The sequence below is a fragment of the Urocitellus parryii genome, chromosome 11 (genome assembly GCF_045843805.1).
Source record: "Urocitellus parryii isolate mUroPar1 chromosome 11, mUroPar1.hap1, whole genome shotgun sequence".
Lineage (NCBI taxonomy): Eukaryota > Metazoa > Chordata > Mammalia > Rodentia > Sciuridae > Urocitellus > Urocitellus parryii.
In genome coordinates, this window is record NC_135541.1 from 67059134 (window position 1) to 67074560 (window position 15427).

Sequence of the window (15427 nt, forward strand, 5' to 3'; positions counted from 1 at the left end):
AAAATGTTCCCACAAACACCATTTGCCAGACAGTAAGAAAAGTTTTGTGATGTGCCATATCCCCTTTTCACTGGTGCCTAGTAAGAACTGCTATCTACTCTACATGTCAGGGATAAGAAGAAAGGGGGAAAAGGAAGCATTTGTGTTCTAGGAAGAGGCAGTTCCCAAGGAATGGCTCAGAGTGGGGTAATGACTAGTAGAGAGTATAGAAGGAATTCCCAAGGAATTCCACAGTTTTAAGAATGAAATCATTATCCAGTTATTCTGTATTCTTCCCTTCTTGTATCTTCCTACTACAAGACTCTCAGCTCTGTCAGCTGAGGTGACAAGAATGTATTTCCAATGCCTCCCTACTCTCCTGACTACTGGGTACACTCTCCCACAGAAAGATTTTTATAAATGATACATTCTCTAACAATCTGTTTGATCTATCTATATTAATCTTCAACCCCTGTGTGTTGAGTGTGGTGCTGAGCACTAGATAAAGCCATGAACAAGAGGAAAACAGATTCTGCCCTCATGGAACTACTAGTCTAATAACCTTATGTAACAGTGCTGCCTATCTGCAACAGTACTGTTTGCCTCTTTAAATATTTGAGAAATAAACTCTTACTGCATTATTCTCATTTTTAAATACCATGTATATTGACATGGCAAGAATGAGGTTCTTTAACCAACCAGCTGATAAGATTATGGGCTTTTTTTCTTCATCTCTTTTGATAGTCAAATGCAGAATTATTATTTATTATTGATAGTCTCTACCCTCAAGTGATTTCTAATGCCATTTGGGGAGAAAAGAGGAGCAGGAGAAACACTAGTAGGACAAGCTGAGTTAAATTTCCTGATGGCACTAGCTCCTGGAACCAGAGGTATCCAATGAAAGCAGATAGCATTAAGTGCTACAGTCATCAGGAAAAGAGGTCACAAGATTTTCTTATAACTCCTCTACTTAACTTCAACCTTTTAAAATAAGTCATATCAAGACATTTGTCTGCTGAAATCTTCCAGTGCCCTCCCCTGGCTCCATAAAAATTGTGCTTACAATGGTCTACAAGGTCCACACAATCTGCATTCACTTTACCTCCATTCCTGCCTCTTTACTCTCTGATTTTACAACCGATTGATCTTACTATTCCTCAAACTGCCTGACACTGAGAAACTTCAGAGCCTTCATTCTTCCTTCTTCCCTAGATAATTTCTCCCAGATATCTGCATGGCTCCCTCCTCATTACATAAATCTATGATGCCTTCCTAAAAACACACCATTGTGAATGGCATTCTCCCTTACCTGCCCTCATATTCCCTTTCATTGCATCATTTTTCTCCTTAGTGTGTTTTAATATTTGAGATATATTCACATATGTATATGTTTATTTTCTTCACCAGGTAGAATGTTAGCTCCAAAAAGGCAGAGAGTTTTGTCTCCCCCTACCTCCTGCACACAATACCCACACTTCTATTTTCCTAGTATCTAGAATACAGTTTGGCATATATTAGATACACACAAGGTTTTTGAGTGAATTAATATAAAGGAAGAAAAAATGGAAGAATGAGAATGGCATTCTAGTTAAGGAAGACAGGATGAACAAAGGCACATAAGGAGGAATAAATGATACAGGGGAGGAGGTTGAAGAGGCAGACCCAAGTTGAAGAAAAGAACCAATAAGGTGGTAACTAAGACATGTCAAAACAAATGTAAGATAAACAACCAAAGGAGTTTAGTCAGGTTTTTTGTTATTGTTGGTGGTGGATCAATCCCACTGCCTGGCACATGTGAGGTAAGTTGTTCTACCACTGGGCTCCACCCCCAGTCCCCAGGAGTTTAGGTTTGATGTTATCTAATCAACAGAATTGTTTCAGATTCCTAAGAAGAGTGATCTAGCAAATGGTGTTTTAAGACCATCAGTTAGGAATTGATATGGAAAGTAGATTGAAAGAGAAAGAGACTGCATACAAGAAAAACAACTAGATTATTTCAGTCATCTAAGCAAAAGGCCAATGAAAAGGAAAGTGGTGAAGAAAGAATGATGAAGATAGGTCAAACCTGTGAGAAAGGACAAATCAAAAGGACTTGGTAACTATTAAATGAAGAATAAAGGAAAGGGAAGAGTTAAGACATTTCAAGACTGGGACAAAGCAGGATATTAGGACAAGGAGCCAGTTAGACAATTCAAGGGTCTGCAGGTGTTGCTATAGTAAAAATCATCTGTGGTCCATTAACTCTCTCATTCTCTAAGGAACTAATGCTGAAAATTTAATGTCTTCCACTTCTATTATGTCTTTAAAATCAGCATAAGTGGAAAGCAGCTTCAAATGGTCACCATTGGGTGGACTAATACTGTAGTTACGTACAATGTTTACTTTGTTTATTGAGCCAGAAATGACAACTCATTGCTGTGTAGGTATGTGCTAATTTGAAAGGGACTTGTTTACTTGAACTAGGAACTCCAGAAGGCTATGGAATTAACACTTCTCGTATAATTCTTGTCAGTAAAGTTTAAAATTATTTTTCATTCATTATTCCTTTACTTTAGCTCTCGCCCATGTCCCATATAGGCATTGGGAATGGGGTTCCCCTCAGTGGAATGGGCTGGATAAGTAATAAAAGCTAGGAAAAATAGAATGAGAATAAAACCACAGAACACAGAAAATATTTCAAAAGCAGGGGCGGGCAAGCCAGTCATACAGATTGAGTTTCTATACTAATGGCAAGATGGAGCCCATGCCTGCTTTATTTATATTGGGGGACATCAAAGGCCTTCCATAGAATGTTCTTCACCAAGAAAGGTTAAAGGTGGGCTGTCCAGTTCCCATCTCTGGAGCTACTATGAGGAATCTTCCTAGTAGAGCAGAGATAAAGGTCATGTGCATTGGACAATCTATTTTTGTGGAGAGGTACAGATAGTTCCCAAAGTTAAACCTAAAATCTCCTTGGCTAGCATACAAGAGAAGACTCTCAAGTAATTCACGGGTGGCTTCCCACATTCAGCCATAATTTTAAATATATATTTATTTTTAATTGACATAGTAATTATATATAGTTATGGGGTATACTCTGATATTTAATACATATGCAGTGCTAATGATTAGATCAGAATAATTGGCAGGTCACCTCAGATATTTATCATTTGTTGGGAATGAGAACACTAAATCCTCTTGACTAGCTCTTTTGAAATATTCGATTAATTGTTGTCAACCAATGTTATCCTATTCTGTTAGAAGTTGTTCATGTTCTCCAACTCCTGTACCTGTTAACCAACCTCTCTTCATCTCCTACTCCCTCAACACCCTTCCTACATTCTAGTAATCACTGTTCTGTTTTGGAGATTCACATATAAGTGAGAGCAAGCAGTATTTTTCTTTCGGTGACTGATTGTCCTCTAGTTCCATTCATGTTGCTACAAATAACAGAATTTTTCTTTTGGCATGACTGAATAATATTCCTGTTTGTGCATGCGTACACACACACACATATGTGCACATGCTGTATTTTCTTTATCCATTAATATGGATACCTAGGTTGGTTCCATATCTTGACTGTTGTGAATAATGTTGCAATAAACACATCAGCACAGATATTTCTTCAACATACTTATTTCATTTACTTTGGATATATATATATACCCAGTAGGTGGATTGCAGGATTATATGATAGTTGTGTTTCTAATTTTTCAAGGGAGCTCTGTGCTCTATGCTGTTTTCCATAATGACTGTATTCACTTTTAATCACATCAACATCATACAAGTTCCCTTTTCTCCACATCCTCATCAGTATTTGTTTTGTTTTATTGTCTTTTTTAAGCATTTTAAAAATTTATTCTTTTTTAGTTGTACATAATAGTAGAATGTATTTTGACATATCATATAGAGATGGAGTATAACTTCCTTTATTGTCGTTTTATAAAGCCATTCTAATGGGGTGAGATGATATCTCATTACGGTTTTGATATGCATTTATTAGTGGTGGTGAGTATTTTTTCTCTGGTGTGTTGGCCATTTATATATCCTCTTTAGAGAAATATCTATTCAAGTCATTTGCCCATTTTCTAATAGGATGTTTTTTCCCTTGCTGTTGACTTGAGTTCTTATTTATTCTATATTTAGTTTGAAAATATTTTTTCCTCTCTGTAGGTTGTCTTATCAGTCTATTGATGATTTTCTTTATTGTGCAGAAGCTTTTTAATTTAATGTAACTTATTAGTTTTGCTTTTTTTGTTTGTTTGTTTGTATCATATCCAAAACATCCTTGCCCAGACCAGTGCTCCATTTCTTCTGTTTTCTTCCAGTAGTTTCATAATTTCAGGTCTTAACTTTTCAGTATTCTGTCTATTTCAAGTTGATTTTTGTAGATGGTGAGAAAGAGGAATCTAGGTTTTTTTTTCTTCCTCATATAGATGACCAGTTTTCTCCACATCATTTATTGAAGAGACTTTGCTTTCTCTAATTCTTGCTGACTTTGTCCAAAATGAGTTGGCTATAAATTTATGGATTTATTTCTGAGTTCTCCTTTCTGTTCTATTGGTCTAAGTATCAGTTTTTATTCTAGTACCATTCTGTTTGTGTTACTATAGCATTCTGATTTGTTCTTTTTATTCAGTATTGCCTTGGCTATTTGAGGTCTTCTGTAGGTCTCATACAAATCTTAGGAGGGTTTTTCCTTCTGTGAAGAATGTCATTGATATTTTGATAGGAATTGCATTGAGTCTGTAGATTCCTTTAGGTAGTATTAGTAATATTAGTAATATTAATTAGTAATATTAATTAATTAGTAATATTAATTCTTCCAATGCATAAACTTGTGATAGCTTTCTATTTTTATATCTCCTCTTCAATTTCTTTCATCCGTGTTTTATAATTTTCATTATAGAGCTCATTTGTTTCTTTGGTAAATTTTATTATTAGGATTTGTTTTTATAGATTTTATGACTAAGATTTCTTTCTTGACATTTTCTCAGCAATTTCATTATTGGTGTATAACAAAGTTACTGATTTTTGTGTGTTGATTTTATATCCTGCAACCTTACTGAATTTACCATTTCTAACATTTCTTGGTGGAGTCCTTTTAGATTTTTCTATGTTATACATCATATCATCTGAAAACAGTGATATCTTTACCTCCTTTCCTATTTTAATGCCCTCTATTTCTTTCTCTTGCCTTATTACTCTGGCTAAGACTTGCAGCACTATATTGAATAACAGTGGTGAAGGTGGACATCCTTGTTTGTTCCTAATTTTAGAGGAATCAGTTTCAACTTTTTCTATGTATTATAATATTGGCTAAACAGTTTCATTTTTGTTGAGGTATTTTCCTTCTCATATAACTTGTTGAGAGTTTTTATCATGAAAGAATGTTCAATGTTAGCAATGCCTGTTCTGCATCTATTGAGATGATCACATGATTTTTAATCCGTGACTCTATTTATTCTATTATTTTTATTTATTTACGTATATAGAATCTCCCTTGTATTCCTAGAATGAAACTATGTTCATGGTATATAGTTTGTTTGTTTTGTACTGAGGTTTGAAACTAGGGCCGCTTTACCACTGAGCTCCAGTCTCAATCCTTTTTATTTTTTACTTTGACACAGTACTTCACTAAGTTGTTCAAGCTAACCTTGAAACAACTCTTGCCTCAGCCTCTCAAGTTGCTGAGATTATAGACTTGTACTACTGCTCCCAGAAGTGTTTGGTCTTTTTAATGTGTTGTTGAGTTTAATTTGCAAGGGTTTTGTTAAGGACTTTTGCACCTATCCTCATCAGGAACATTGGTCTATAGTCGCTTTTTGTGTGTTGTGTTCCTGTCAGATTTTAGTAGCAGGCTAATGTCAGCTTTGTAGAATGAGTTTGGTCGAGTTTCCTCCCTTTCCATTCCTTGTAATTATTTAAGAAGATTTGGGATTAATTTTTTTTAAAGGTTTGGTCAAATTAATTCAGCAATAAATTCATATAGTATTTGGCTTTTCTTTTCTTTGTTATTGGTTCAATCTCATTATTTGTCATTGGTCTGTTCAAGTTTTCTGTATCCTCATGTTTCAATTTTGTAGGTTTTTATGTCTAGGACTTTATTCATTTCCTTTATGTTTTCTTCCCTGTGAACTTCCATCAGTACTAATTTTGCTGTATCCAATAGCTTGATATATTTTGTTTTCATTTTCTCTCTCTCTTTTTTTTATTGTTGGTCGTTCAAAACATTACGTAGTTCTTAATATATCATATTTCACAGTTTGATTCAAGTGGGTTATGAACTCCCAATTTTACCCTATATACAGATTACTGTATCACATCAGTTACACTTCCATTGATTTACATATTGCCATTCTAGTGTCTGATGTATTCTGCTGTCTATCCTATTCTCTACTATCTCCCCTCCCCTCCCCTCCCCTCCCCTTTTCTCTCTCTACCCCCTCTACTGTAAATCATTTCTTCCACTTGTATTATTCTTCTCTTACCCCTCCTTTCCTCTTATATGTAATTTTGTATAACCCTGAGGATCACCTTCCATTTCCATGCGATTTCCCTTCTTACTCCCTTTCCCTCCCACCTCTCATCCCTGTTTAATGTTAATCTTCTTCTCAAGCTCTTCATCCCTACCCTGTCCTTGGTTACTCCCCTTATATCAAAGGAGTCATTTGGCATTTGTTTTTTAAGGATTGGCTAGCTTCACTTAGCATAATCTGCTCTAATGCCATCCATTTCCCTCCAAATTCTATGATTTTGTCATTTTTTAATGCAGAGTAATATTCCATTGTGTATAAATGCCACATTTTTTTTATCCATTCATCTATTGAAGGGCATCTAGGTTGGTTCCACAATCTTGCTATCGTGAATTGTGCTGCTATGAACATCGATGTAGCAGTGTCCCTGTAGCATGCTCTTATTAGGTCTTTAGGGAATAGACCGAGAAGGGGAATAGCTGGGTCAAATGGTGGTTCCATTCCCAGCTTTCCAAGAAATCTCCATACTGCTTTCCAAATTGGCTGCACCAATTTGCAGTTCCACCAACAATGAACAAGTGTACCCTTTTCCCCGCATCCTCTCCAGCACTTGTTGTTGTTGGGCTTCATGATAGCTGCCAATCTTACTGGAGTGAGATGGTATCTTAGGGTGGTTTTGATTTGCATTTCTCTGACTGTTAGCGATGGTGAGCATTTTTTCATGTACTTATTGATTGTATGTCCTCCTCTGAGAAGTGTCTGTTCAGGTCCTTGGCCCATTTGTTGATTGGGTTATTTGTTATCTTATTGTCTAATTTTTAGAGTTTTCTGTATACTCTGGATATTTGGGCTCTATCTGAAGTGTGTGGAGTAAAGATTTGTTCCCAGGATGTAGGCTCCCTGTTTATCTCTCTTATTGTTTCTTTTGCTGAGAAAAAACTTTTTAGTTTGAGTAAGTCCCATTTGTTGATTCTAGTTGTTAACTCTTGCGCTATGGGTGTCCTATTGAGGAATTTGGAGTCTGACCCCACAGTATGTAGATCATAGCCAACTTTTTCTTCTATCAGACACCGTGTCTCTGATTTGATATCAAGCTCCTTGATCCATTTTGAGTTAACTTTTGTGCATGGTGAGAGAAAGGGATTCAGTTTCATTTTGATGCAAATGGATTTCCAGTTTTCCCAGCACCATTTGTTGAAGATGCTATCCTTCCTCCATTGCATGCTTTTAGCCCCTTTATCAAATATAAGATAGTTGTAGTTTTGTGGATTGGTTACTGTGTCCTTATTCTGTACCATTGGTCCACCCACCTGTTTTGGTACCAGTACCATGCTGTTTTTGTTACTATTGCTCTGTAGTATAGTTTGAAGTCTGGTATCGCTATACTGCCTGATTCACACTTCCTGCTTAGCATTGTTTTTGCTATTCTGGGTCTTTTATTATTCCATATGAATTTCATGATTGTTTTATCTATTTCTACAAGAAATGCTGTTGGGATTTTGATTGGCATTGCATTGTACTTATAGAGAACTTTTGATAATATCGCCATTTTGATGATGTTAGTTCTGCCTATCCATGAACAGGGTATATTTTTCCCTCTTCTAAGGTCTTCTTCTATATCTCTCTTTAGGGTTCTGTAGTTTTCATTGTATAAGTCTTTCACCTCTTTTGTTAGGTTGATTCCCAAGTATTTTATTTTTTGGGGGGATATTGTGAATGGAGTAGTTGTCCTCATTTCCGTTTCAGAGGATTTGTCGCTGATATACAGGAATGCATTTGATTTATGCGTGTTGATTTTATATCCTGCCACTTTGCTGAATTCATTTATTAGCTCTAATAGTTTCTTTGTAGACCCTTTTGTGTCTGCTAGGTATAGAATCATGTCATCTACAAATAGTGATAATTTAAGTTCTTCTTTTCCTATTTTTATGCTTTTAATTTCTTTCGTCTGTCTAATTGCTCTGGCCAGTGTTTCGAGGACTATGTTGAACAGAAGTGGTGAGAGAGGGCATCCCTGTCTTGTACCAGATCTTAAAGGGAATGCCTTCAATTTTTCTCCATTCAGAATGATGCTGGCCTGTGGCTTATCATAGATTGCTTTTACAATGTTGAGGTATGATCCTGTTATCCCTAATTTTTCTAGAGTTTTGAACATAAAGGGATGCTGTACTTTGTCGAATGCTTTTTCTGCATCTATCGAGATGATCATATGGTTCTTATTTTTAAGTCTATTGATGTGGTGAATAACATTTATTGATTTCCGTATATTGAACCAGCCTTGCATCCCAGGGATGAATCCTACTTGATCATGGTGTATAATTTTTTTGATATGTTTTTGAATCTGATTCGCCAGAATTTTATTGAGGATTTTTGCATCTAGGTTCATTAGAGATATTGGTCTGTAGTTTTCTTTCTTTGAAGTGTCTTTGTCTGGTTTAGGCATCAGGGTGATGTTGGCCTCGTAGAATGTATTTGGAAGTTCTCCCTCTTTTTCTATTTCCTGAAATAGCTTGAAAAGTATTGGTGTTAGTTCCTCTTTAAAGGTTTTGTAAAACTCTGCTGTATACCCATCCGGTCCTGGGCTTTTCTTAGTTGGTAGTCTTTTGATGGTTTCTTCTATTTCTTCTATTGTTATTGGTCTGTTTAGGTTGTCTATATCCTCCTGACTCAATCTGGGCAGATCATATGACTTAAGAAATTTATCTATGCCTTCACTATCTTCTATTTTATTGGAGTATAAGGATTCAAAATAATTTCTAATTATCTTCTGTATTTCTGAAGTGTCTGTTGTGATATTGCCTTTTTCATCCCGTATGCTAGTAATTTGGGTTCTCTCTCTTCTTCTCTTCTTTAGCATGGTGAAGGGTCTGTTGATTTTATTTATTTTTTCAAAGAACCAACTTTTAGTTTTGTCAATTTTTTCAATTGTTTCTTTTGTTTTGATTTCATTAATTTCAGCTCTGATTTTAATTATTTCTTGCCTTCTACTTCTTTTGCTGTTGTTTTGCTCTTCTTTTTCTAGGATTTTGAGATGAAGTATGAGATCATTTATTTGTTGGTTTTTTTTTTTTAAGGAATGAACTCCACGAAATGAATTTTCCTCTTAGAACTGCTTTCAATGTGTCCCATAGATTGTGATATGTTGTGTCTGTGTTTTCATTTAACTCTAAGAAGTTTTTAATTTCCTCCTTGATGTCTTCTAAAACCCACTGATCATTCAGTAACCTATTGTTCATTCTCCAAGTGATGCATGATTTTTCCTTCCTTCTTTTATCGTTGATATTCAGTTTCATTCCATTATGATCAGATAAGATGCATGGTATTATCTCTACTCCTTTATATTGTCTAAGAGTTGCCCTGTGACATAATATATGATCTATTTTTGAGAAGGATCCATGTGCTGCTGAGAAAAAAGTGTAACTACTTGATGTTGGGTGGTATATTCTATATATGTCAATTAAGTCCAAGTTGTTAATTGTGTTATTGAGTTCTATAGTTTCCTTGTTTAACTTTTGTTTGGAAGATCTGTCCAGTGGTGAGAGAAGTGTGTTGAAGTCTCCCATGATTATTGTATGGTGGTCTATTAGACTCTTGAACTTGAGAAGAGTTTGCTTGATGAACATAGCAGCACTGTTGTTTGGGGCATATATATTTATGATTGTTATGTCTTGTTGGTGTATGGTTCCCTTGAGCAGTATGTAGTGTCCCTCTTTATCCCTTTTGATTAACTTTGGCTTGAAATCTATTTTATTAGATATGAGTATGGACACTCCTGCTTGTTTCTGCAGTCCATATGAGTGGTATGATTTTTCCCAACCTTTCACCTTCAGTCTATGTATATCTTTTCCTATCAAATGCGTCTCCTGTAGGCAGCATATTGTTGGGTCTTGTTTTGTGATCCATTCAACTAGCCTGTGTCTCTTAATTGGTGAGTTTAAGCCATTAACATTTAGGGTTATTATTGAGATATGGTTTGTTCTTCCAGCCATATTTGTTTATTAATGTTACTAAACCTGATTTGTTTTCCTCTTTGATTACTTTCCCCCCTTTACTGTCCTACCTCCCACTGTTGGTTTTCAATGTTATTTTCCATTTCCTCTTCCTGTAATGTTTTGCCAAGGATTTTTTTAAAAGATGGTTTTCTAGCTGCGAATTCTTTTAACTTTTGTTTATCGTGGAAGGTTTTAATTTCATCTTCCATCCTGAAGCTTAATTTCACAGGATACACGATTCTTGGTTGGAACCCATTTTCTTTCAGTGTTTGAAATATGTTATTCCAGGATCTTCTAGCTTTCAGAGTCTGTGTTGAGAGATCAGCTGTTATCCTGATTGGTTTACCCCTAAATGTAATCTGCTTCCTTTCTCTTGTAGCTTTTAAAATTCTCTCCTTATTCTGTATGTTGACATCTTCATTATAATGTGTCTAGGTGTGGGTCTCTTATGATTTTGCACATTCAGCATCCTGTAGGCTTCTAGGATTTGGGATTCTGTCTCATTCTTCAAGTCTGGGAAGTTTTCTCGTATTATTTCATTGAATAGATTGTTTATTCCTTTAGTTTGGAGCTCTGTGCCTTCCTGTCTCCCAATGACTCTTAAGTTTGGTCTTTTAATATTATCCCATATTTCTTGGATGTTCTGCTCATGGTTTCTTAGCAGACTTGCTGAGCTGTCTATGTTCTTTTCAAGTTGGAATACTTTGTCTTCGTTGTCTAATGTTCTATCTTCTAAGTGATCTACTCTGCTGGTAGTATTCTCAATTGAGTTTTTAAGTTGGTTTATTGCTTCCTGCATTTCTAGGATTTCTATTTGTTTGTTTTTTATTACCTCTAACTCCCTGTGAAATTGATCTTTTACCTCCTGGATTTGTTTATGTAGTTCCTTGTCAAAGTGATCTTTCATTGTCTGATTTTGCTGTCTCATGTCTTCCTTGAGACTCCAGATCATCTGAAGCATGTATATCCTGAATTCTTTATCTGACATTCCATCTGTTGCAGCTATTACCTCTTCTAAAGTTGAGTTGACCTGCATTGCTTGTGGTCCTTTCTTTCCTTGTCTTTTCATATTGCTCGCGTTTCTTTCTGCTTGGTGAAACTGTTGTGTTTTTGAAATTTTCCCCCTATTTATTTATATTGCTCTTGTATTGTTGGGAAGTCTCCCTTGCAGGGCGGGTAGTGGCTGTGCTCCTCCTCTTATTAGGGTGATCTGTCTACCACGCTGGTTAGTCGCATGCCACGACCCCTCGCCAGCAAAGGAAACACGACACAGGATTTTTCCTTCAGCAGTTTATTCAGGCCTTTGTTTTGACATGTCTTTTAGCTTGTTTCTCTCTCTACTCCCGTGTGCCCCAGCCTTAATAAAGCAGATAAAGCCCCAATGCACAACTGCCACGTGGACTTTTCTCATAGGGTGCCAAGTCACAGCGTGCCAACTCATTCTGATAAGGAGTTGTTTGTCACAGACTACAAGGGAGACCAGCGCCATCTTGTAATGGCGGCCACAGTACACAGAAACGGCTCACCACAGTCGCAGGTCTGCCCACCCTGCGGGCGCGGGTGGCGGCTCTGCTCTGCCCCCACTCCAATTGTGGTGACATAACTATCACGCCCTCGGGTCGTTGGTACTGATCCAGATGTGGGCGGTGGCTCTGCTCGGCCCCTACTCCAATTGATGTGACGTGTCTACCACGCTGGCAGGCCTCTAGGCCTGGTCCGCTGGTGGGTTGCAGGTCTGCCTACCTTTTGGGCTCGAGCGGCAGTTCTGCTCAGTCCCCACTCCCAATGGGGGTACCTGACTGCCTCTCTAACGGGTCGCTGAGCCTTTTCCGGACACGGGCGGCGGCTCTGCTCCACCCCCACCAACCAGTGTGACGTGACTTGCTTCGGTGCTATGTGTCCACCATGCTGGCAGGCTACCGGGCCTGTCCTGCCAGTGGGTCGCAGGTCTGCCTACCTTGCAGGCTCAGATGGCGGCTCTGCACAGCCCCTACTCCATATGGAGTGACTTGGCTGCCGCGCCGTTGGGTCACTGGTCCTGTTCCAGGCGTGGGCGGCTACTCTCTTCAGCCCCAGTTGCAGTTGGGGTGTCGTGATACCACGCCGGCGGGTCACTTGGCCTGCTCTGGGCGCAGGCGGCAGCTCCACTCTGCCCCCCGGCCCCCATAGTGCCCAGCAGGTCCCTGACCGAGAAGCAGTCACCGCGGGTTCCCCAGCCCCAGGCCAAAGCAGCTCCGGGAGCCAGAGCCCGGCCGCTCCAAGCTCTCCAAGCTCGGTGCACGCTCCACTGGGAGCGGGCTCAAAGACACAGTCCCCGCGGGCTCCCCAGCCCCGGGCCAAAACGGTTCCGGGAGTCAGAACCCAGCCACCCCGAGCTCAGCGCACACTCCACTTGGAGCTGGCCTCAACACGCAGTCTCCGCAGGTTCCCCAGCCCTGGGCCAAAGCAGCCCCGGGAACCAGAATCCGGCCGCTCAGAGCCCGGCGTACGCCTTGCCAGGAGCGAGCCCCCAGGAGTATTCTCCACAGGTTCTCCAGCCCCGAGCCTGAGCGATCTCTCATTTTCTCTCTAGGTTTTTTCATTGACTCATCCATGTCTTCTAGGGTTTCCAGTTTGTTGGCATATATAGTTGTTCCTAATGAATCTTTGTATTTCTGTGATAGCAGATATCCTTTTTTATTTCTGAATTTATTTACTTGGGTCTTCTCTCTCTTTCTCCTTCCTCTCCCCCTTTGATTAGGTTTTGTCAGTTAACTTTAAAAAAAAAAAAAAACACTTCTTTGTTTCATTGATCTTTAGTTTTTAGGGCTTCGTTTTTTCTTTTATTTTGGTTTCTATTTTGTCTATTTCTGCTTAGATCTTTGTTATTTCTCTCTGCTAGTTTTTTTTTTTCCTTTGCTTTTCTAGTTTATTGAGTTGTATCATTAGGCTATTTGTAATCTCTTTTTACTTGTTTGTTGTCATAGGCAATTGTTGCTGTGTATTTCCCTTAGTAGTGTTTTTGCTGTATTCCATGACTTTTGGAATATGTTGTTTTCATTCTCCATCTTGATTTCTTTATTGACCCATTGATTATTCAAGAAAACATTGCTTAAGCTGGGCATGGTCACACAGGCTTATAATTCCAGTGATTTGGAGTCTGAAGCAGGAGGATGACAAGTTGAAAGCCAGTCAGCAACTTAGCAAGACCCAGAGACCCCATCTCAAAAAATATTAAGGTCTGGGAGTGTTGCTCAGTGGTAAAGCCCTCTTCAGTTTGATCTCCAATATGAGAGGGAAGAAGGTGAACTAAAATAAAACGAGAAATCAATATGAGAAATTTTAGAATTGCACAAATTTTTGGAATGGAAGAGTTGTTAAATTTGTATGTATTTGTACAATTCTAAATTTCCCTTATTGATTTCTAGTTTTATTCCATTATGATTCGAGAAGGAACATTCTCTAATTTCAATTTCCTAAAAATTTTGTTGCAGTTATGTCCTAATTATGGTCTACCTGGAGAATGCTCCATGTTGTACTAATGAGAAGAATAAAAATTCTACATTGTGTTAAATATTCTGTAAATGTCTGGTAGGTCTATTTGGTATATAATACAGTTTAACTCCAGTGGGGTTTTTGTTTGTTTGTTTGTTTTGATATTTTCGTCTGAATGATCTAACCATTGATCAAAGATCAAAGCAAGTTTTTGAAATCTCTAGTTATTACTGTATTAGAGTCTTTCTCCTTTTAGATTTAATAATGTTTGTTTTATATAATTGGGTGTTCCAGTGTTAAGTACATATATATTTACATTTGTTAATTTCTTCTTGTTGAATGTATCCCTTTACCATTATATCATGACCTGTTTTGCCCCTTTTTACAGTTTTTTACTTAAAATGTACAGTTATTCTGTGCATTTTTGGTTTCCATTTGCAGTGTGTATTTTTTTTTTCCATCCTTTCAGTTTCAGCCTATGAGTATCTTCACTGGTGAAGTGAGCATATCACTACATCTAGTTTTATTATCCATTCAGTTAGGCTCTATTTTTTTAACTGGAGAATTCAACCCATTGCCATTCAAGGTTATTACTGATTAGTACAAGCATACTCCTATCATTTGCTTTTTTTTTTTTTTTTCCTGGTTGTAAATGTTCTTTGTTCCTTTCTCCCTCTTCCTCTTTTGTTCATCCTTCATATTTGGTGATTTTCTGTGGTGATGAGTTTTGATTTTCTTTTATTTATCTGTTCTTTTAGTAATTTTTGTATTTTCTCATGTTTTTATGATAGTAGTTATCATCCTTTTGCTTCTAAGGTAGGACTCTCTTAAATATTTCAGGTCTAGTGATGATGAATTTCCTGTTTTTGCTTGTTTTAGAAACATTTTATTTCTTCTAAATTTCTGAACGATAGCTTTTCTGGTCAGAGTATTCTTGGTTGGCAGATTTGGTTTTGTTTGTTTTCCTTACAGGAATTTGAATACTTCATCCATTTGAAATTCCGTCCATTTTCTCTTGGCCCTTCAGATTTCTGTTGAGAAGTCTGCTGTTAGTTTCATGGGGATTCCCTTCTATGTGACTTAACACTTTTGTTGTTTTTAGAGTTTTCTCTTTGTCTTATGCTTCCAACAGTTTAACTATAATATGCCTTAGAGAACATTTTTATTGATTGAACTTTTCAGGGTCTTTTCATCTTTCTGGACCTGCATGTTAATATCTTCCCCAAGATTTTGAAAGTTTTTAGGAGTTCATTGAATAGATTTTCTTTGCCTTTCCCCTTCTGTATTCTTTTCTGGGACTCCCCAAAAGCAAAAAGTTACTCACTTAATGGAGTCCCATCCCAGGCTTTCTTTAATTTTTTTTTTTTTTTTTTAATTCCTGGTCAGGCAATTCTTCAGTTTCCTTTTCTTTGGGTTTGTTGCTAAAGAGTTTGGTTTAGGCTTCTTGTATCCCTAAGTTGATAACTTATCCATTGGCAATCATTTGCCTCTACCACTTTTATAGGGTGGCTTTCATTGTAACAAACT

General features: G+C 37.5%; 1 protein-coding gene across 2 annotated transcripts in view; it reads left to right on the plus strand.

The window, feature by feature from the left end:
* Positions 1-15427, plus strand: part of Hs2st1 (heparan sulfate 2-O-sulfotransferase 1) — a 181144-nt gene that overhangs the window by 141072 nt on the left and 24645 nt on the right. The window lies entirely within an intron of this gene.